At 42.1% G+C, this 22,797-nt stretch overlaps 1 protein-coding gene across 9 annotated transcripts in view; it reads right to left on the bottom strand.

Moving 5' to 3' along the window:
- Positions 1 to 22,797, bottom strand: part of NTRK2 (neurotrophic receptor tyrosine kinase 2) — a 372,551-nt gene that overhangs the window by 230,551 nt on the left and 119,203 nt on the right. The gene's annotated exons all lie outside the window — the stretch shown is intronic.

The raw sequence follows: 22,797 nt of genomic DNA on the forward strand, positions 1-22,797 counted from the left end.
ACTCAGCCATATCAGAGAACTGGCTGGCTTTAACCAGCACAATATTGAGCCCACACGAAGATTTAGATTCTTTTTCAGAAATCCTACTATTAAATAATTAACCGCCTATATTTAAGTACCATACCATACCTATGGCATATATATATAATCTATTACATAGCATATGATATACAAAATGAAGTATATTGTATGTATATACATTACTTACACAATATAAGACATATAGTGTCTAGTACATATAATATATAAAACATATATAATACTTAACATCAATTCATTCTACAAACATTTACTGAGAACTGACCAAAGAGTAGACACTGTAATGCATGATGCAAAAATAAAGAAAATGGATTCCTTGACTTCAAATACTTCACTGGCCACAGACGGAGAAAGATGAGGGAATAACTTACACAATAGATAACAGCTAATCTACTTTCTGTGGGGCTGTCTTCTAAGCTCTTTGCCCAAATCAGCCCTTTTAATGTCACTATAACCCTAAGAGATAGGTTCTATTATTGCACTCTCTTTACTGGTGAGAAAACTGAGGCCCAGAGAGTGAAGCAGCTTGCTCAAGGTTAGACAGCTAGTGTGTGATGGAGCTCAAGTTCTGACCCAGGAGCTCTGATGCTATAGCTATCCTGCCATGACCTTATGTGGAGGGACAAACTCTCTGTGAGCTTGCCTATGAAAACCCAGCAGGAACAGGGAAGGGTCTATTACATAGAATTCTGTGGGTAATGTGCATGAATCTTCATCAGATTCCTAAGTGACAAAATAGATGACATCATAGTAGAAACCCCCAAGACGTTTCCAAGACGTTTTAAAGTTCAGCTTTGGAAGATGCTTCTAAACCCTACCCTCCAGACTCTCGATCTTCCTCAACCTGGTGTCTGGTCTGCCAAGTGCTGGTGTCATCTGCCTCCAGAGCTGTCGTTACCATCACTAATCTGTATCGTCATGTACTACAACACTAAAAGAGTCCACGGAGCTTAATTTCCATGGCATTTCTCTCTCCCACCCCTCCAACTCTCAGGAAAATAACTGGGGACAGAGGCCAAATATCATTTATGGATTTAATCTCCCACAAAGCACTGAGAATTTAGGAAGTACACAGTGGCACTGGTTAAGTCTCCTTCATATCTGTCTCCAGTCTCTTTCTAAAAGTTCAGCCTCCAGGCAAACACAAGCAGCACTAGTTTAAGAGTGCATTATGGCATGTAGCTCGAGCACACCAAATGAACTAACCAAACACCTTAGCTACCCTTTCAGGTTTTAAGAGGGTGGATCTCAAATTCCTTCCCACTGAAACAAGTGGATTAATATGAGGATGCCAAGTTTGCCAATAAAAACAGGAAACACTTGGTGATACAAATAGAAGACATCACCCCCAAACGAAATGATTTGTTGATTCAATATACCAGTTTCTCTGCACATGCAATTTTGAAGGGTTTATTTGATGAAAATAACAGAACAGATTAAACTGCTAATGCAAATCTTATTTCCACTGGGGTTATGGTACAAGAACTTGAAAAGTGTACTGATGTCAGTGTTTAATCGGGGCCAGGCCGCTCTTCCTTTGCTTCTATTTGCCACTTTCTTCTGCCATGAACTTCCCCAACCTCCACTACAGGCTCTTTAATTATTCCAATTGGGAGACACAATTTGCTTGGCTAGACGCAAGCTCTTTCGGACTGCCATTCACTCAGGCTGCAACAGCATTATCCCCATCTAAGTTGATGTTGTGTCCCTCTTTAACCTTCTTCTGCTTTGCCTTTGCACCCTTCTCAGAGACATACATGTCAGCTCCACACACCCATGCAAGAAAAGCAAGTGAAGCCACTCTAAAAAACACACTCGATGATTTTCTTGAGGAAAAGCCAACTTGTTACAATGATAAGCAATATGCAGTGTCTATATTCAAAGCCTCAGTTATACCACCCCTCACCTCAAGGAAGGCACGTCAGCCTCCTCTCCATACCCTTGATTTTCACATACTGATATGCCACCATCTCGTGAAAAATTAGTTTGATTTAAAGACTTGACTATTTATAAGGAAATGCATCCAATGCTTCATGTTTCCAAGGGATTGACAGTAAAATTCAATTAGGGCCCCAATTTACCTACTGGGATCTTATGACTTATGCCCTCTCATGTTATAAGAAACTCACAAAAGGGGCCACAAAATGATATAAAACAATAGATAATTATTTTCTCCTAGTGAGGGGGAAAGTTTTTAGACCACAACAAATGGCTGAACATCTTGTGGGTTTAGCAGCCAAATGAGCTGTCTAGCTTCTGAGCCTGAAATATAGATATTTTGACAATGTGACATTATGAAGCGTTTGCAGAATTCCGATGGTGTACGGTAGTTATCCTGACAACAGCTCCTTTATCAAAAACAACTCTAGAGAAACTCTGCCACCACTGCTTACACTTAGTTGTGCTAAATAAGAACAAGGATAAAGCAGGTGCTGAATGAGAAATGTGATGTAAAGTTGAAAGCAGAGAAGAAAAACCCGGATGTGTCTCTGCTATTTGCTGATTCCGGATCTGCTCATTGACCTCTCCAAAGGGAAGGACTGGGGGGCTGAAGGTCAGTGAAGCACTGTGCTTTCTTTGCCATTGGCTTCCGACTCATTTAGATTTCTTTACATTCAAACGTGCACACATTTTCCTCCTATTACTCAGAAGCAATCAGCCATAAAATGGCAAGGATCTGCAGTACATTTAAATTAACAGCAATTTATCTGGAGCAAAAAGGAAAACTGCTGAGTTGAAAGGATGCGAAGGGAGCGGAAGAAAGATGCAGCTGCAATCTAAAAAAGCAAATCTTATCACATTTGTCTTTGGAGAAGTAGAAAACGGCCAGCTTGGTGTCTGCAGGGCATGGTGCCACTTTGGAGACCGGATGGTGGCTAGGATGCCAGGATAGCAGCTCACCTTCATTGGAAAGCAAAGCAAAGCAAATGTCCCCAGAGCCTTCTGGAAAATGTTTACCAGGTAAAAATCAGAGAATATACTCCTGTGTTCTCATAGTATTAGGTACCTAGGAAATGGCGGGGGCAAAATGTTTCCTTCACAATGTTAGACTTGAGCCAGGTGCAATTCCGTTTTATTTCAGCACTTGGGCTTAAACCCCGATTGTCCTAACTTGACATCTGTGGAACATTTAATATCTGTCGGTTGTTGCATCAACTAGCCCTTGCTGTCGTGCTTTTTCAACTTTATTTTATAGGTGACTCAGCCCGAATGGCTGTTGTGATACGTCCAAGGTCACCCAGGAACAGAGTGAGAGCTGAAATCTAAACCTCTGGATGGTCAGTCCATCTTTTAAAATGGTATCACCTGCACCTGTAGCAGAAATTTCCCAATAGGTAAGTTTAGGTCCTGGTACTTTCTTCTCTGCACTCATTCCAAAAGTTGCTTGACCATTCTCCAAACACCCCTTTTGCTTCCTAAGGATGTTCCTTTTGTCTACACACCATCACATCTCCTAAGATCTCCTTCCACCAAGCAAGCCTTCACCATTCTTGAGGATCCAGTGTAAAAGCCGTCTCCTACGAGAATTTAGTCCACCCCCTCTTTTCTCTGACATTCTGTTCCATTCATTCACATGTTCTTCTTTTGGACTTTTGCTAAACTCGTATTTCTTTTCTGTTTACTTTCCTGCATCCCAGACTTTAAGGACAGGAGGGCAGAGAGAGCACGTCTCCACATCTTCTATGCCCTATGCTGCCTCGCATGCTACCAAGGACAGAATGCATTTTAAGTTTTAGCATAGTAATATCTAAACTCTGAGTTTTATTGGAGAACTTTGATGGACTTGATAACAGAACCAAAATGGAAGAGAGGAGAGGAGACAATACAATGTAGGGTCCACTGCTTCTCATTGGTAACTGGGTTAATCAAATCACTTCAAAGCTTCCTGTACAAAATCACACATTTGGTCAGAAGTGTACTGAAGCTTGCAGAGTTAGACACAAGAACACCCACTGAGTGCCTCCTGAAGCATTTTAAGCTCCTGGGGAAAAAGGGCTAGACTTAGTTCATTCTAATTCTCATGATGATCAAAATTATGGGGTGTGGGAATGGGAAAAAGGAAGCTGCTGTCCATTTGTTAGCTGGAGACAAAAACTAAAGTAAATTGCTGAGGATGGTCAGCATAGCTTTTAAAGCTCTGGTTTGACTTTGCAAAATGAAGTTTAGTTATGAGCTGAAAATTAAAGCAGGAAACACAAAGTTCTTGGCAAAGCTCGAATATGTAAGGAAAGCAAAAGCCACTGCACAATTAAAATTCAATGATTCTAAGGAGGATGTGATCTGATCAGCAGGGCCTTATGAAAAGTGGCCTGATGAAAAGTGTCCAAGGCCACAAGCACTACCATGTCAGGGATTTCACATAGGATGGGGAGCTCATCCAAAGACCCAGGCCATTGCCATTATCTGGGGAGTCACCTAAAATTGCTGTAGGCGGAGTAGGAAAAAAAAAAGATAGAGCTTGTGGTTTCAGGGGCATTAAAATACTCAGAAGGCTTTCACTACAACCACAGTGAGAAACCCAAATCACTCTATTGTTCTCCTGTGGGGTGTGTCTTGCTTTCTGGCTTATGACAATAAACATATATTGCAAAATCTATAGGGTAGCTCTTTGTAAGGTGAAATGATATCTTCTTAAAGACACTGTTTCATGATTCTCAGACCAGACTTTTACCAATGACTCAAACATTCAGTGCATAAGCATGGCATTATCGATTTCATTATAGAAGACCATGTACTTGCTGCTGTCACAAATATAAATTTGTGTCTAGATTTGTTTTTGCCAAAATACTCCAGACAGTGATTCTTCTTAGTACCTGAAACCAGAGTACTACAATCTAGTGTCCAAATAGGAAACAAATGACATAAAACCTATTGCTCAATTAACCTATAACTACAGAAACCAGCAAGAACCTCAAACATACACAAAGGAAGTTGCTCGGCTCTGCTCAGTTGTGGGTGAAACCATTGCCCACAGACCAAAATGGGTCTGGAAATAAATTTCTAGAAAAGTAAATAATGCATAAAAGAAGCAAGAGAAAAGAAGTGGACATGGATCAGCCAGAGCCTGTCTAATGGTGATGATGATGGTGGTGGTAATGATGATGGAGGTGGTGATACTGATGGTGGTAATGATGATGGAGGTTGTGATGGTGGTGATGGTGGTGGTGATGATGGTAGTGATGATGATAATGGAAGTGGTGATGATGGTGGTGATAATGATGGTGGTAATGATGATGCAGGTGGTGATACTGATGGTGGTAATGATGATGGAGGTGGTGATACTGATGGTGGTAATGATGATGGAGGTGGTAATGATGATGGAGGTGGTGATAAAGATGGTGGTAATGATGATGGAGGTTGTGATGGTGGTGATGGTGGTAGTGATGATGATAATGGAGGTGGTGATGATGGTGGTGGTGATGCTGGTGATGGTGGTGGTGATAATGATGGTGGTAATGATGATGCAGGTGGTGATGATGATGGAGGTGGTGGTTATGGTGATGGTGGTGATGATGATGGTGGTGATGACGGTGGTGGTGATGACAGTGGTGATGATGATGGTGGTGGTGATGAAGATAGTGATGATAATGAAGATGAAAGTAGGAGATGGAAGAAGGAAGAGGAAGAGGACCTAAAGGAAAAGCATTGCTATTGATACACTTGGGAGCATGTAAAGAGGGTAACCCCAGTTATTGGAAAGTGAACATGGAGATAATAAGGCCTCAGAGCAGTACCACAAATCCATGTCCAAGTTTAAGCTGATCCTTCAAAGAAGAGAATAGGTAAAAATAAAATTTGTCCTGGAGCACCGCTTTTTCATTAGGCACTCCAAGCCACGCTTTGGAAACAGAGTTTGAAGATTATTAATACTTAGGATGCTTGCTAAGAAAGCAACTATTGGGGGGTCTTTGGAGTGCCCAGTATCCCTGCTTATTATTGCAAAGCTGGAAAGTCAGACCCACTAATGGTTCCAGTGAAGCAGAGAGGAAGGTCTAACAAATTACCTTCACCTGAATAGAGGTATCTCATAAATCTCATCTCCATTTAAATTAGCAAAGTGCACAAGATAATGAAACCTCAGCTAAGCACCAAGTATTCCAGAAGGCAAAACAAAGAGAAGTGGAGTTGATAATCCCCATGAACTGACAACAATAAACATGAATTATCCAAATTTGCCTGAGAATGGGCTCAAAAACAAAGGCCTTTGTGCTGTCTGGCAATGGACATCTTGGGAGGTGGGCTGCCATCTGATGATCTGGTGCAGACAAGGTGAAACTGCCAGAGGTCACGTCCTGAGGACTTACCTGTGGCTCTTCAAGGAGTCTAGTTGGTGCGGTCGCTCCCCAACACTGCAACGGTTCCCTCTCTCATGTGTTGCTGCTGCATCACTCCCTCCTCACTGCCCAGCCCCACAGGCAATGACATTACCACCAGCTGCCCTGGTTCCTGCCCCCAGACCACAGCTCTGCCTCCATGGCTGCTTCAGGCACACGCAGCAAGCTGCCTGGCTTCAAAGATTCTTCTCTGGCCTCCACCTTTTATCCAGAGAAGTGGATGTGCCCAAATTCAGAAACAGGAGATGATCACGGGGCGGGAAGGAGGTCCTCCACCCAAACGTGCCCTTTTCCTCTGGTACTTTTTCTCCAGGACACCATTAGCAGAAGGACTTCCATCATCTCAGATGTTATCTCACTAGAATGAGAAATAAAACGCGCCTCTGCTCCACAGCATCTGAGATGTGATGGGGAATTTTGTGTCTGGAAGGTGGTTCACCTGCCCTTGGTGAGCCTATGTGGGACATTACCTGACACTTCTCTTTTAGGTAAAAGTTAAAAGTCCCAGATCAGACCCTTCAGAAGTGAATCCAACTCAACTTCCAGTGGTCATCTCTTACCCTAGCAAGGGTTATAAGGTAACAGCCCAGAGCTGCTCATCAGTCTAAAAGACTACCAGCCCATTCCCGCCACCAAGAACAGGATCTATGCTCCAAAAGTGTTTCTCCATCAGGTAGAACCCACAGGATTCTGGTGCCACAGCCAATGGTCTGCACGCTCCTTATGAGTAGTAGGTGACCCATTTCAAAAAGCCTCAATAAAATGAAGGTCATACTCTATTGTCAATAGGAAACTTGAAAAGTGCAAAGTCAATCCCAGAGTCACAGCCTTATATGCATTCAGACTTAGGCAGCCAGCAGAACCCCCGACATGACTTAAATTAACCCCGAAGTTCTGGAAGTCTCCACTGTTGTGACACTTTTATTTGCTCAAAGAGTTCATTTTGGAAAAGGTCCATCCCACCTCACTACCCTGACTAACCCTGCAGCAATGCCTTACGGCAGCTGGACATATGCCAACCTCAGAGTTGGCATGGCAACACCCCTATCTGAGAGATGGAAAGATCCTCTCGACGCCCTGATTCTTTCATGTGGTAACACAGAAAGTCCCTTCATATTTCTTTGGTTCAGGTACAACTCATACATGGAGAAAACTCTGAATTTTCAAGAGAGTGCATTTTTACAGGCACCAGATTTCACAGTTTATTTTCCTTTTTAAATAAAGTATGCATGGCATACATGGCATACCAAATATAATAGCTTGGTTAAGAATTATAGCAACCATGCCAATAAGCAACTAGAACCAAGACACTGGAAAAACAATGTATTCTAGGTTTTTTTCTTTTAATGAAAATTTAGTATAGCCAAACATCTGACATTATTTTAAGGAATGTTTTCCATACCTTACAGGAAGTTCTTTGCTGAGTCAAAGTGATTAAAAGGGAAAGGCTATTTACCTTGTAACTCTACACACATTCTTAGTTCAAAACAGAAATCACCATCTACGTAAGCACAAGAGGCATTCAAAGAAAGACATGTGAGGGACAAACGCATTGCCTTATGTGAAAGCTGTAACAATTTTAAAATGTCACATAGATGAAAGGACAGAGTATAATTACACGGGCATAGCAGGAATGATTGGAGTATAAGTTTTTTCTTTCATTCTTCATAATTATGGCCATTTACCATCCATCATTTAACTATTCAAGACCCTAGAACTTTACTCACAGCTACCACTGGAATTAGAATTTTAATAAGTACAGTGGCCCTACATGTTTATCTTCTCTGTTAATTGCATGAGGGCTGAAAGAAAACCACCTGGATGGTTGCTTAGGTAGCAAGAAGCAGCCTGAAGCCAGCAGAACTGTGTTTGAATCCTGCCCCTGTCCCTCCTGAGCTGTGTAACCCTGGCCAAGTTGAGGGGCTTCTCTGAGCCTCAGTTGCCCATTCTAGAACAGAGGTGAAATAAATCTAATATATTGTGATGACTAGAGTTGACATGAGTACCTAATACTCTCCATGCCATTTACAGTTTCCTCAGCTCAAGACAGTTACTAGAATTATGACATTTAGACAAAGTGCCAAGCCTTAGAAATTCCAAACTATCCCACTGATTAACAAAACACAATTGGAATAATCTCTCTCCTGACCTTGGTCCACCTTCATTGAGCCCATTTAGGACTTTGTAGTAAATGCTCACTATGACTTTGAACCAATTAATGACTATATCCTTAAAGCTCTCAAGATTGGAAGATACCTTCACAAATGCTTGCCTGGTTCCAGGCTGTGTAACCAAGTGTCTTTCACTTTCATCTCCCAATTTTCCATCTTCCTGATTTGTTTTTCTGGGCTGTCAAAATGACTTTTGGGGGATATATATTCTCTCTCTCATGTCTTACTGTCTCTGCATCTCTGGGTCCTTCTCTCATTTTCTCCTGTGGACTGGGAAGAACTGCTGCATATGTTGACATCACTGTATTTGTTTCTCGAGTGGAACTTACGTTCTAAATTTCAATATGATATGGTTTCCTCTTTAAAAATCTAATATAGATTCTACTTTATTGGAAGTTATCTTGCCATTGTGCTGCTGTGGTTGTTTTGTTTTGTTTTGTTTTACTCTGCTAAAACACTGGGGGCAAAGAACATTAAAGCTAAGTACCAATCAGAAATGAAGATACACCATTTCTGAAAATATTACTAAATAATGTAAGCAAGAGAAATATGGCAATTTATAAAAATCTGGTTTCCTTACACCTTTTCAAGTATATATGAGTCATATTTAACACACTTCTTTTGGGAAGGGGGCTATCATTTGCTTATTGTGAAATGAAAAGGAAGGTTAGCACTTCCATTTTACAGATGAAAACATAAAGGCAGAAGGGGGCTAAGTGATCATATTTCATTTGATTTAAGTATATGATTTTTAATGCATTACAGTTGATTTACAATATTGTGTTAGTTTCAGGTGTACAGCAAAGTGATTCAGTTATACATATGTGTGTGTGTGTATGCATATATATATTCTTTTTAAATTCTTTCCCATTATAGGTTATTATAAGGTATTAAATATGGTTCCCTGTGCTGTACAGTAAATCCTTATTGTATGTATATGTTTCATTCACTAGTCACACGGTAATAAGCCACCTTCCATTGTGATAACAGGATACCAAAATGTCTTTTTAAATTATCTTGTGTAATTCAGCCTAGCACTTTAGGACAAAAAATTCTCCAGCTTCCTTTCCAAAGTAAGGACCTCTGTCATCCACCAAGAAATAAATGTCTCAAGAACCAAGGGGACTTTAAAGTAGACGAACCCTTGCTCCACCCACCACTGGGGTGTTGCTGGGATGCTCTTGTGCTACTCACTAGAATAATCACGCCTCAGTGGTTTCCAGATTTCCAGTCACAGGCATGAGCCGGACACTCTAACCCTGCATCCAGTCAATTCAGCAGCCACAGCCAACGACTGCTTTCAACTGCATTTTCAATCCCAGGTCCAAATACATTCTTTGTTATGAGCTATAAAGTAAAAACTCCCAGAAAGGAACTTGGCCCAAAACTTCCATCTTCACACTCCTGCAAAAGTGTGGTCCTCTCAGTTAGAAGCCCTGGGATTGCTGGAGGAGGGCTGTGCTGAACCATATAGCTACCAGAGCCACGGGCTGGCCAAGGGTCCTCTCCCACCACTCTCAGGAGGTAAGATGCTTTTCGATGCCAAAATGGTGGCCACTGGTTGGTGATATCACTGAGTCTGAAGATTGGCCAGTGCCAGGGATTCAGGGATTTCACACCCATGGTGGAAGACATCTGAGAACCATTCCATGGCTTCAGTTCAATTCCAGAACCACAAAAAAAAATTTGCAAAAGGATTTTGCCTTCATCCACAGTTCTAGGAGTCTACAGTTCCACAACTGAGGAATACACATAGATAACAAATATGAAACCTCACCTTGATAGATTTTCAGCTTACCCTTGTCCTAGACACCAGCACCAGCTGCTCCAAGGCCAGGGGAGAGCCTCCAGACCCACGTCCTCTAGATCCAGGGTTGCCTCTGAGACGTTGCTCGTTTCCTCCCATCTAACATCTTCCAGCAGTAGCTAAATGAACCAAACCCTAACTAAATTTAACTGGCTAATTGCACCTAAATTACAGTCACAAAGCCCCTTCAGAAGATTCAGTCAATTTCTTGAGGGAGAAGTAAATGTTTTACTATATAATTATAAACTTAATTAACATAAAATAAATTAATTAGGGACTTGGGCTCGTAATGAACACCACAGTTTAGCTCTTTATTTTTTTATTTTTTTGTTTTGTTTTTTTTTTGGTTTTTTTAAACATCTTTATTGGAGTATAATTGCTTTACAATGTTGTGTTAGTTTCCACTGTATAACAAAGTGAATTAGCTATACGAATACATATATTCCCATATTCCCTCCCTCCTTCATCTCCCTCCCACCCTCCCTATCCCACCCCTCTAGGTGGTCAGAAAGCACTGAGGTTTAGCTGCTTATTGCTGTATTTTCTAGGGGACGCTAAACCTGCAGAAGAGGGCTAACTTGTGCTTTAACTAATTCCATCTCATCTCTCCCACCCCCAACTGAACTGTTTAGATTTCTGGTTTATACTCAGTAGCACAGCATCTAAAATCCTACAGATTTCAAATGGAGAGAGTTTCTGTGCTAATCTCTAGGAAAAAGAAAAATTCCCATCCTAAACCATCATAGCTCCAATAATTCCTAGCTGGCAGTTTGCTGAAATAACAGATGATTATACAAAGCAAGAGTTCTCTGTCCCAAAGTATAATGACAAAAACTCACCTAGAGCCGAAATAACCATCTGCCACAGATTGTTCCACATGGTTTGTTGGCTTGTTTGTTTTTTAATTCCGAGAAAGAATTCAAAAATCGTTTTGGCAAAGAAAGATGATTTCACAAAAATGACCCAGTTTCCAACCTGTATTGCCTGAACTATTGTCCTAAAATTTTTTTTTATCTGACTTAGGAGAGGAGGAGGCTGAGAAGAGGACCCTTGAGGATGATCTTGATGGTGCAGAGTAAGTTTCTGGTAAGTGAAAAAAGTCTTGTTCTAATTTTCAAAAGTGTCCATAATTTCTAGGAACTCCAGCCTGCATCTCTCGTACTTGTTTTCCCCCTTGATTGCAGTGAAGATGGAGAATAGCTGCTATGCAAAATCTGACCCACGGAGAGGTAGGAAAAAGAGTGGTTGAGAGTAAGGGTCTGAAGCTAGAACACTCAGTGATGGTGCAACCTTGGGAAGGCTGTCTCAGTGTCCTCATCTGTGAAATGGAGCTAATGATAGTATTTAATTTGGGGCTCCTGCAGATTAAATAAGCTAATACATACATAGCAAGTGCTTAAAAAAGGGTCTGGCACCTAATACACGTTCAATAAGTATTAACTATTTCTGCACTGTAGCTCTTAGCTTTTGTCCCTTTGAAACAGCTAATGTTGTATGTTCAAAAAGAGTTGCGAATGTTTACTAATACAGATCTAATTTGTTGGACATTCTGGTCAATACATGCACCAAATGGAGAAGACAATTCAGGGTTGATATTGTGCATAAAAAGAATCCTCGTGTTTTAGATAAGAAATGATCTATGTTGTCACAGAATCAGAGAACTTAGTGAAGAAAGGAAACTCAGAGACCCTGCAGCCCATGCACCCCAGACAGCCTCCCCCTTTTATTTCAAGGACACAGAGCTGGCAAAGGGCAAACTCAGGGCCCTTGTGGTGCTGGCTACAGACTCAGAGCTGGAACAAAATGTCAACATGGTGAGAGCTTCTTTCTTTTGGTGGAAGCCAAAGACAGAAATGGAACCAGTTGTTTTTTATTTGAAAATAAATGTCCCAGTGGATCTGGTCTGGGAGTTCTGAATGCATTTCTGCTAAGTTACCTATTTATTTTATTTCATTTTTACTGAAACATTAAATTGATTTCCACGTGGAGGGGAAGTGGAACTCAGTCACTGTGTTCAGCTATCACAGGATCACCCATGACTGGTTATACAGGGGTTATCGAATGTTTTCTGTGGAGAGCCAAATAGTAAATATTTTCAACTCTGTGGGATACATAGTCTGTGTCACAGCTAGCGTGTCATTCTACCACTGTAGCATAAAGGCAGCCACACAATATGTGAGGGAATGAGTTGGCTGTGTTCCAATAAAACTTTATTTATAAAAACAGTTTGCCGATCTTTGATTGATGCAACCACCTGCCTGATAGTGTTTTTACCTTACTTCCTCTACTTTTTGCTACCTTAAGCTTCCTCCTTAAATGAACGTTCATACTGTTTCAATATTCTTACCACGATACAGTCGATATGCAGTAGAATCTAATTTATGGCATACTAGAAAGAAAAGCCAGCATGAATTTATGAAAGCTCTGAATTATGAAATATGTTTAAAGAAATGCAGCTTTATTACTTTCGTATACATATAGGAATCGAAATTAAGCCAATAAAGCATTTCTAGCATGTTTTGGCAAGTAGGGGGTAATTCAGCCTTACCCAAAAGTAACGAAGAACTTAAAATTACATAATTCATCAACTGTTTTCATGAGGTTTCTTCTAAAGGGCTTTAAAGGTTTGCTCCCTAAGACAGTGGAATTTGATTCCTACCACCCCATCTTATTTCCACTATTAAATTATTAATTGATTTGGTGATTCCTTTGTTCAAGCCAATTTCTCACTACATTCATGATCTGAGTCAGCCTGAGTTTTTGAACTATCAGAAAAACTACACAGATTGTAATCTTACCACATCATAGACTCATACCGTCTTTTGAAACAGCTTTACTGCTCTTTCTCTGAGTGCTTCTATCTGACCTTTGGCAGATATCGTGGGTTGGCTATTCAAAATCCATCCACAAACCCCTTTTCCCTTGTCTCCCTCTACCTTTTGAGGGAGAAAAGCCAATATAATTGATTTCCCAGTCTCCCTTGAAGCTAAGGGTGGGCATGGGCCACGATCCTGGTCATTGAGGTACAGCTAGAAGTCCAGGGGCGGGGGTCCTCTCTTCTGGAATTAAAAGGCCAAATCTCACTGCCTTCTTCCTTCTTTCTACTTGGGGTGTAGATTTGAAACCTGGAGGCAACACAGGCATCTTGAGACCACAAGGTCATGAACACGAGGAAAAGGTCTACCTGCTAAGGATAGGAGAAGGGAAAGGCAGAAAGAGCCAGGGTCCCTGAAGGCACCATTGAGCCACCATACAAGCTTTGGATCCAGGAATTCTGGCTGTGTGAAACAAATAAACTTCTGTCTAAGTGGTTGCGTGTTTTCACTTGCAATTCTAAATGACACAATTCAAGGAAGCTTTGGGCTTTTTTCGTTATTCTCAGGGGTAGGGAGAGGGAAAGAGGGAGAGGTGGAGGGAAAGAATGACTCTGAACTAAAGAGCCCTACCTACAACCAGAGAGAAGTAATCAGCTTTCAAGTGACACTGTGGCATCTGTGTGACACCTGGAACTCTCCGCAATGACCCATGTTACAATAATGTGGAGCTGAGTGGGGATCCAGGACAGAAATGCCCTAGGAACAGCCACCCTGGGGCCCCAGAGAGCCAGGGAGTGGGGGGAGCCAAACCTCCCCTATGCCTCTGAAAGGGTCACAGAAGAGACCCCGAGAGAAGAATGCTGCCCTCAGTTACATGATCAAGGAGACAAAGAAATTTGGGGCAGGGGAGGGGCGTCCAGGAGAGAACTGAGCAGAGAAAAGATGCAGTGTGAGTGTATAACTCAGTGAGCCAGGCACCATGGAGGAGGCATGGGGACCAGCCAGCCCTCAGCCAAGTCCTGGGGTTAGGGAGAACCACCAGATCCCCTTGGCATCTGAGGATGTGGAAGCTGAAGAGCCTGGGGTTGCTTCTGCCCCTGGTTGCTCAAGGAAGCAGCTGCCCCACACGTATCCCCTCCTCCCAAGGCTCCTGAGAGCTGTACGATGGTGCCGTGCTTGACCTGCGCCCACGTGCATGATGGCCGTGGGCCCTCCAGGTTTCCCTATAGCCCAGAGCTCTGAGCGAGAACATCGATAGGTTCCTGTTGCCCAAGAGGGGCAGAGAAGGGGCAAGACTGTCAGTGGGCATGAAACCAGGCAAGGGAGCCGCAGAAGGACCTGGGTGGTCCTGATGCTGGAGGCCACGGCAAGCCTGAGAACATCGGCAGTAGAGAAGCCCAGGGGAGAGGCCAACACCAAGGACCAAAGGCCAGGCAGATTCCAGGGGAAGTCCGCCCCAGCCCGTCCTTCAGAGCCCTGAACTTTCGGAGTTTACCCAAAATGACAACATTAAGAAGAAAAGAAAGACCACAGATGTTTTCAAGTCCTCGACTAGGGAGGAGTTTTCATATTCTCCCCAAATACAGATTTCACGAGATTGCGCTTTTGTCTCCCCTTGTTATCTTGCTGAGATTTTGTCTTCTCACCAAACACAGCGAGATGGACGCATGTCCATGAGGGTGAGATGCTCGTGTTTCAGATCAAGACATGAAGAAAAGGAATCCTGCCTACTTAACATTAGATTCAACCTTTGTCCCGGACCTACCAAGTCCCTCTACAACCAAGAATTTCCCTCCTTGGACGATACTCACACCTACCATAATTACAAGCGTGTGAAAGAGGGCAGACAGCGAAAAGGGGGAGAACGGTGACCATTTTCTCACATGCCTGATTGTGTCAGGCACTTTGCATACTTTCACTCATTTAAGGTGTGCTTTATCCTCATATCAGAGATGAGAAAACAGAAGAAAAGTAATTTGCCGAGTCTCCAACAAACAATAAAATACAGCTATATCCAACCTCAAAGCACACTGCATTGTACTGTTTCGGTTTGGTTTTCGTTTTCACTGTGCCATTTTGTTAGCCCACTGAATTGCCTTTTTAACCTGTTAACTCTCTCTCCCAAACAGGAAAGTAAAGAGTCCTCAAGAGCCTTTGCCCTTGTCCTGTAAATAAATGTACCAATGGCAATGGACACGGAAGCCCCCATTTTGAGGTGATGCGTCATTCTCATTACTAGTCAATTTCTCCCAAATCATCTTTCTTGTAGTTGGGTGTTTTCATAGATACAATGTCTCCTGGTAATACCGTCAAATGCTGAAGGTGAGGGTTAAAATATTCCTGGATGTAGCCCCAGACAGATGCAAACATCAACACCTGAGACCACCAAGCCTCCCTCCTTGCCAAACTTGCATCTCTGGACATGAAAAGAAGGCAGCTTGAGCTTGTGTGGAGTCGAATGGGTTATCTGAAACCACCCCCTCCATGTTCCACATCAGGGCCTGGCATGGATTTTCTGAAAAGGGCCAGGTAGCAAAGATTCCCAGCTGCACTGTCTACATGGTCTCCCTCTGAGGCAACCACTCCACTCTGCTGTTTTAGCGCAAAAGTAGCCATTGACAATGACACACGGACGTGGCCATACGCCAGTAAAACTTTATTCACAGAAACAGATTTGGCCCACAAGTGTTCTGTAGTCATTTCTGTAATCCACACAGTAGGAGAGTTAGTTGCCCTCCCTCCATCTGAAATAGAAGAGCATGGAAATTCTTTCACGTTAAAATATCTCAACCTGTGTAATATAAGCTTACCTATACGCTGTACCCCAAGTGTCTTCTGGAAAAATTCAAAATCTTGTTTCATAAAATTATCATCTGTGTTTGTGACTGGAGAAACGAATGCCTCAGGGCAGGCAAATGGTCCTGAAGCAGTACGGCGCCAGTGGGACACAGCTGGGAGAAGATTCCTGGCCGCACTCACCATCCCCAACTTCACCGTATGAAAAATGCTGCCTCTCAATTAGTAGCGCAGAAATAGTAGTACTTTCATTATGACTCACGCTCTGCAATTTAGGTCATGCCTAAGGCAATCAATAAAACCCTCCACTTAGATTCTCCATGGCTAATTTGATCCCCCCCACCCGCCCTAAACCAGGAGATTTTTTTGTTTTTTTTAGTTGTTTTCAATTAAGCCAATTTGTCACAGACACTTCTGTTCTCGATAGGGCATTTTCAACCCAAATTTCTCTTTTGTTTTGAAAATAGCAAAGTGGGTGAAATTCATGTGCCAGTGTTAGGCTCAAACCACTACACTGTGTGCAAGGAGTTACTGAAAATAGAGAAGAGACCTCAGTAATCTCACACACATGCACACACACATGCACACACACACACACACACACACACACACAGTTGCCTTCCTTTACTGTCTCATTGTGTGTGTTCTGTACACACCCTTGAGTGAGTGGCATGTTAGACCCTGATGGTGGTGCTGACGGTGATGACAGCTGCACTTCATTAAGCATCGCTACATAATGGACACCGTGGGAACCACTTCCCACGTGTCATCTCAAATCCTCATGACAGCTCTGCTCTCCCTGTTTACAGAAGAGGAAATCGAGGCTTAGGGGACTTATATAATGTCTATTCTACAGGGAGGCTATGAAACACTGAGGGCAAAAGATAGCTCAGAGTTTAAATCTACACCTTACTAATGTGTGACGTTGAGCAACTTTCTTAACCTTGGGCAAGGCTAGGTGTTCTCATTTGTAAATGGCGATAATTACATCTTCCTTAAGACTGTGTTGAAAGAACCAGATGAGATGATATCTATAAGCTCCTAGATGGATGCCTTAGCACATGCATTTGTCTGAACCAGAAGAAAAGGCCTCTATTTAACCACTGTCTTAGCCTAGGAAAGTGATAATTTCATATGGCTCAAACTGATGATGTCTCAGCAAAGGGTAGTATTGCTATTATTGTTCCAGAACGATAGCAGGTAGCCAAGAAGGGATTTTAATCTGAATGTGACTGATGGTAAAGGCCAGTCCTTTTTTGCTAACTTAGTGACCTTTACAGAAATACAATGATATTTCTTATGGAGGATTCTCTTGATATACGGAAACTGACATCAGGGAGCTGGTAAATGACAAGAACAACATGAGTATTTTTTTTATTTTACTAACAGCATTTTATGAACGGACAAAGTCCATTTCATAATCAGCTTGGTATATCCAAAACTTGTTTGAAGTATATTAACCAAATGTCAGTTGAATAAAAATGTGAACTATCTCTCTCCTTTAATGTATGAAGGGTTATGATCTACTGAAAATTGGGATCTGCCTCATTAAACAGTTATAATTAACTCTGCTCATAATATTCCACAGTGGAATTGCTGCTGTGGTTGATTAAAACTAGGAGGATAATTCAGCAGCATTCGATGAAAGAACAATCAGGTTTTCTCTTGCATATTCCATGATGGGAACTGGGATTAAAAATAACTTTCTCTTCCCAGGATGCGGAATCTTAGGGTAAAGATACTTCCCCTCAAATGCCTGTCTGCTCATTGACAGGCTTAAAAGAAATAACTTCCCATCTGAAACTAAACCATTTCTTGTTGTTTTACCATGTTCCCAGTGGCTACATACGTTGAAAGAGTCCAGGCATTTTTCAAGCTCGAGTTGCTTTTTTAGACAACATCTTTCAAACCCAGAGATAACTATAAAAAACCTTTTTCCCTAAAATATGAGATTCTAATCTCTGGGGTGTTGCCTCATAAGACTGTAAAATCCAATCAGAAAGAGGAATTTCTCCACTTACTTTTTTTCTAAATAAATGACAAAACATCATTCTTTGGGTAATGAATAGAGAGGAAATACCACAGTCAAGAAAACATTTGAAAATATTTGCATAGTATTTTGACTGGAAACCACATGTGTTCGCCAGAACTTTTCAGGGTGTCTACCCCTGAGGTGTCCACAGTCAGAAAAACTCTCTGGAGAGAAACTTTTAAAAATAACTGTTATCACTGTTGGTTCTGCCCACCTTTGAGTCTGCATGGAACCAAGGATTGCTTTGGAATGTTGCAGAGAGAATGGTCAGTTATTTGGCTCTTTTTGTTTGTTTGGTTTCTGGCTGATGGAGACATAAGCAACTATAAGTAAATATTAGGGCAAAAGCAGTTAACTCTAAGTATTAATCTAGATATTCTGGTCAGAGTCCTCAAATAATGAGATGACCAAAGGGAACACATCTCCTGGAGGGAGAGGGGTCATAGGCCAGGCCCCCTTTCATCTCCCGGTCACCATTTTGATGTTGGGTTGTGCAACCATCAACGTCCCCTTCGTAAGTACCAAGAGAGCATCACACTTGCTCCATTCAGCAGAAGAGGTAAGGTGCTCACATTTCTCTAACAGTAGTCAGTCACAGAGCCTTTGTTCTAAAAAGCTCAACTAAGCCAATAAATACTAAAGTAAATAAACATAATATATGACTCTACTAGGCAAATCCCTAGGGGGCAATGTTACATTTGAAAGGAAAGAACCAATGAACATATGACACAGAAATAACTGAAGAGGAGACACCTCGATGAATAAAACCACATTACAGCCAGAGTTCATTTTAGTAATAGTAATTGCCTCATCAGTGCAGATCGGCAATCATAAGAGGGGTTTCTCTCTCAATTCCCTAGTTTCTATCTTGAACTAAATTAGTCTTTCAACCCCCTGAAACTGTACTGTAGATTCCCCTTCATATGTCCACCACACATACCCACACTGCCTCCAACACCCCCATGGGCTCCACACTCAAAACCCCATCTCCCTGCACCATATCCACCCCAAACTTTCAGGATGGATGCATGGGATGGTTTTCAAAACTCTAAAAAAGACTAGCTGACATAGCAAATACCAACCTTGAGTGACCTTGAGAATATTGATCAAGCCCTGTTTCTCTGTTACAAGGTAGGGAAATGAAACAGTCTTCTAAATCATTAATGGATTCCTTTTCTGTTCTTCTATTCAACTCCCTTGTCCCTCACCCAAGCCAGGAATCTTCATCCTTACATCTTGGTGAGAAACAGTAAAATTTCTCTTGTCAACATGTTCGAGAAGAAAGTTCAATTTTCTTTCACCACTACTTAAAATAGCCAAGGAAAAATTGATCCACAATCAACTGCCTTAGAAGGATGTATTATTTTTTGCTCCTTTTGTGGGACCAATGGTTAAGCCTCCCTTAGAAATTTATTAAGAAGGTAACAGCAAAGAAGAGAATAATTTTTAAGCAAAAGTTTGCTTGACTTCATTTTCCTAGCTAAGAGTTTTCTCTGATAGAATATTGAGATCGGCATATAGACCATTTAGATTACAGACTGAGAGTATGTGTATGCACTGGGGAGAAACCCATATTTAAAATGCAATGCAACTGTATTACCTGGAAGAAATAGAATGTCACATCCACTACATCCATTGCCACCCTACTACACAAGCTATTTATTATGTATCCCTAATATACAAGCTATTTTGTTAACCAACCACCTATCAAGACCCTGGGAAGAGAGTAGCAAGAGCTGTTATGGGTAGGAAGATAGAAAAGGGGTAAGAAAATTTAGGGTTAAGATGAGCTTGACTGATAATCTCTGTGGCCAGAGGGCAAGAAAGGGCACAAGGCAGGGGGTGAAGAGAGAAGACAGAGGCTTTGTGGGTGTGTGTGGAGTGGAGTGTCTGCAGGTTCAAGAAAGCCCTCCTGGATTTAAGACTGCCACTAAATCCAGGCTGACCTTGGCAAGTCCAAGGGTCACTGAGGGCCTCAGTTTCCCCAAGAAAGCTGAACTAGCGGCCTCGGACCCCCATTTCCAGGTCAAACACCCAGAGGTTCTATGATGCAAACTTGTCTTTCTTTGCCATCCCTAGACCAAACCCTGAGTGTCAGCTCTGGGCTATCAAGATCTGGCATGGATACAATTAATTCAGTTCACCTCATCGGGACCTCTGGCTGTTCCCCAATAGCTCAGCAATTTCACAATCTGCTCGTTTGAAGCTCATTCACCTAGTGGTCACTTCTTCAGGCCACACCTGAGGACAGAAAGCAGCTTCTCTCGGGCAGGTCCCCTAGAGCCTCCTTGCTTCTTCTCTCCCCTTCACGTCACAAAGGAGAGGCAGACACCTCAGCTCTGGCCACGTCAGAACCGAAACGTTCTTCAACTCGCTTGGAGCTGGGCCTCTGGGCCCTGCCGCTCCTGGCCATCCCCTCACAGCCACCACAAAGGCCTTGGCAATAATTTCTCAATGGCCTTTCCTCCAGCCTCTTCCAGTTGACCAAGCTGAGGCCTTCGGTGTTGGTGAGCACAGCCTACTTCTAAATGTCTCTACTCCCTTGATTCCCCTAACACCATTTTCAGGCCTCTCTAGCCTCCATCTGGCCATTTCTTCCCCTCTCCCTTCACAGTTTTGTGGTCCCCAAGGCTCCTTGTTCCTCATTCTCTGGCAGCTCTCCTACAGCTATGCTTTCCCAATCCAGGTCTCCAGTCTGTGTTCTCTGGTCTATTTCTCCCTGCTGAGAAACAGACACCTGTTCTGGAAGGATCTGAGCCCTACCCTCAACTCATGGTAGCTCCCAAGGCTGATGAAGCCCCTCTCCTACCTAAGTCATATCCAGGCTCCCTATAGGTACAAGTCCATCCCAGGCCACCCAAGCACCCTCTCCTGCTCTGTCAGCTGCCCTTGGTCAGTCTACCTGGATAGTACTTGACACTTTTCTGTCCTCATGCATCTGTCTCAGGCACACATGACACCATTCCCCCAGAGCACCCCACCCTGTCCTCATCCCTCAAGTTCAAACCTCTGCACAGATTTCCCTTTGCTAATTCCCTGCCTGGGGGACTCTTACCTTCAACAGCCAAGCTCAAGTGCCCTCTTCTACATAAAACCAGCCCTGGGTCTCTGAGGCTGGGGCAGAAGAGCCCCCATCCAAGCCCCCAGAACAGACACGGATGACAGAGTGTATCACATTGCTCTCTCTGGCTGGCTCTTCAGCAAATACTTCTCCAGGGTGAACTTCTCCTCTCTATAGCCCAGCATACAGAACGGACAGACACTCAACCAAATGTCTGAAAAATGGCAGATGGACTCAATAAATCTGATCAGTATCAGCCAAATGTACATTCTTGTTCATTTTTATTTTCCTCCCATTTTCCCATTTTTTTTAAATTTCACTTTCATTTTCTTATCAAGTATACTACTCCTGGTCTCTATAAAATATTTTAATTCCTAAAGGTAATATTATATTAGGAAATTATATATATTATAATAAAATATTACAATTGTGGTTCTAATAATTAAAATTAATAATAATGATAAACTTACTGAATGTTTTTACACTTACTATGTACAGTAATATAGCTAATAAGTGACATTAACCATATGCCAAACTTTCTTCAAAGTGCTTCACATGTATCAATTCATTCAATCTTCATAACAGCCCTATATGTAGTATTATCATTATTGCCTTTTAGAGGTGAGAAAATTGAGGCACAGAAAGGTTGAGTAACATGGCCAAACTCACAAAGTTAGTCAGTGCTGGAGCTCAACTTCAAACCCAAGAAACTGTCTCATGAGCTAGACCAACCACCTCTCTGCACACTATCCCACCCACCATAAAAGGCTTTTATAGAAATTCTCCTATTCAGTCCTGACAGCAACTCTGTAAAGTAGGGTAATAATCATCACCATGTTTTGCAATGAAGAAAACAGAGGTTTTTGAGAGCTTAAGAAATTCCCCAGAGGTCACACGGCTAAGAAGGGGTGGACATTGGAATTGAAAGCCCAGTGTTTTGCCTAACTTTTCACATTTGAAAAGATGAGGTGAGGAAAGAACATACAGAGTTCATTAAGTCCCGTCCATACAGTCATTACTGTTTAGGCAGCCACATTTCACCATGCCCCACACCCCAAATACCTGAGAGATCTGTTCACATCACCCTAATTTCACAGATGGGTAAGGAGCCAGTGCCTAGCTCAGTCTAGGAACCATGTCCCTGGGGTCCTGAGACTCCTGAGTTGGCCCCTTTCAGTTGTCTCTGTCATTATACATGAGATCATTTTGCACCTGGTCATTTTGAATATGCATTGTTTTCGGTAGCATCATTTCAAGCTTCCGGAAATCTGACTAGTGTGGAAATAGAATTGCTTCTCCCTTGGTTCAGGAACAATGACGTTTCAAAAAAAGGGATTAAAATTGAGAGTGGATTTTAAACATGTTTTTCAAGAAGCCCATGATTCCCTGTTAGAGAATCCCTACCCCCACCCCCAGCAAATCCACAGCTCCTTAGAGCAGACAAGGCATTTGCAATCATAGATGTGTGATGATCTCTGGGACCTGGAAACCTGTAATTCAAACATATGCAACATAACATCTTTCTTAAAAATAACCTTCTCTCCCATTGTCCCTTTTTTTAGTTTTAAGGTAGCACCTTTCTTTTCATAAAGTTTACATTTTTCTGGTTAGATATTATTTGGCTAAAATGATTAAAAGGTTAGCCTATAAAGATAAAGAAAACAACACATCCTATTTTGGAGAAAAACAGAAAAAGGAACCAGAATTAGAGACAGATGGATCAAAAAACCAAAAGGTGGG

The sequence above is a fragment of the Balaenoptera acutorostrata genome, chromosome 6 (assembly GCF_949987535.1).
Source record: "Balaenoptera acutorostrata chromosome 6, mBalAcu1.1, whole genome shotgun sequence".
NCBI lineage: Eukaryota > Metazoa > Chordata > Mammalia > Artiodactyla > Balaenopteridae > Balaenoptera > Balaenoptera acutorostrata.